Genomic DNA, 1,726 nt, shown 5'->3' with positions numbered 1-1,726 from the left:
GATTTGGAAGGGATAAAGATTTTTACTATTGATCACGACCAATCACTATTATTTATTAGTTTTATGCTCTTTGCTTAAGCCTCATAAGTTTAAGTCTTTTCATTTAAAGTCTTTTAATTAGTGTTAATTTAGTTTTAAAAACCAACTCTAAGAATTGTTTACTTTTGACCACAATCTCCCGTAGAACGAATCGCACTTACCCTAGCTAGTTTAGAGTATTTAATTCATTTTTGACGGGTACTTCGACGCCCATCAATTTTTGGCGCCGTTGCCGGGAAGAGTGTGCGCTTGATTGCAAGCTCTTATTTTTTAATTGTCTTCTTTTAAATTTTGAAAAAGTCATAAAAATTATAAAACTTAAAAAATCAAAAAATATTTTTCTTTTTACATTTAGTTTACTTTATTTTCTTTAGTGCTTTATTATTTTGTTCGGCTTTACGCGTGGTTTGTTTGCTAGTGTTTTCAGGTTAGTGAGCAAACTCACTACTCGAAAGAGACAGAAATCCCATTTCAATTTCTTACGATGGGAGATAGAGACACACGAGGTGTGGATTCATATTACCAACCGGGTGATTACAAAGATCACTCACCAATTGCTTATCCCGCTCTGAATGCGGATAACAATCGGAGATTTGAGGTCCGCCCTCAATTGATTGCTTTTTTCGAACCTACCGAGGTTTGGAAAAAGAAGAACCGTATGAGCATATCACTGAATTCAATGAGATTTGTGCCACAAATCAGGTAAACGGGTTCATGGATGAAGAGGTACGCCTTCGCCTATTTCCTTTTTCTCTAAAAGATAAAGCAAAGCTTGATTTTTGTCCTTACCCACCCGGAGTATCACTACTTGGGCGATGATAAAAAGAAATTTTTTGAGAAATTCTACCCGATAAGTTAATCTTCGGATATGCGTATGCAAATTAAATCTTTTAGACAATTGCTAGGTGAAATTTTTCATGAAGCATATGAACGTCTTAAGGAATTACTTAGATCTTGTCCTCACCATGAAATATCGAAATGGGAACTTGTCAAAGTTTTCTTTGATGGTTTTGATTCACAAAATAGACAATTCCTATTAGCGGCTAGTGGTGGCGTGTTTATGACCCGAAATAGTGAGGATGAGTGGCATTTTTTGAGCAATTGAGCAAGGGTTTAAAAACCCAAGCGTCAGTTGCACGAAAAACTCACAACCCTTCCTATGCTAACCACGTGTCTAACTCTGGAGGGTCGACTAGGAATTTGAAAAAGGAATTAGATGAGATAAAATTGTTGCTTCCCATATTTAACACACCCGAACCAGGGTGATAGTGTTAATTTTGTGCAGGTTCAGGATGTGTGCTCGATATGTGGTGATGCTTCTCATTATACAAACGGTTGCAAAAAGGGGATATCATTAGGGATGGAAGAGCAAGTGAACGAGGCTCAAGGGCGGAAGTATGATCCATATTCCAACACCTACAACATAGGGTGGAGGAATCATCCAAACTTCAGCTGGGACAATAAAAACACATTGAATGCACCAAACCAACACCAAACCCAATACCCGAACCAATTTCAATACAACAACCAAAGGGCATTTGGCCCAGTGGTATCGTGGTGGCCCTCCAACCAAGAGGTTGATGGTTCAAGTCCCACTTGAGACATATTCGTGGTTGTAAATATTCGTGTTAATGGTGTGTGTGTTTGCTTAAAAAAAATAAAATACAACAACCAATGCCAAATGCAA

General features: G+C 37.7%; 1 pseudogene; it reads right to left on the bottom strand.

Annotated features, from left to right (window-relative positions):
- Positions 1 to 911: 911 nt before the first annotated feature.
- Positions 912 to 1,011, bottom strand: LOC139865089 (small nucleolar RNA R71; annotated as a pseudogene).
- Positions 1,012 to 1,726: the final 715 nt, after the last annotated feature.

Source organism: Rutidosis leptorrhynchoides, chromosome 8, assembly GCF_046630445.1.
Source record: "Rutidosis leptorrhynchoides isolate AG116_Rl617_1_P2 chromosome 8, CSIRO_AGI_Rlap_v1, whole genome shotgun sequence".
Lineage (NCBI taxonomy): Eukaryota > Viridiplantae > Streptophyta > Magnoliopsida > Asterales > Asteraceae > Rutidosis > Rutidosis leptorrhynchoides.
The sequence above is the reverse complement of the archived record's forward strand: the minus strand, read 5'-3'. Positions and strand labels throughout refer to the sequence as shown.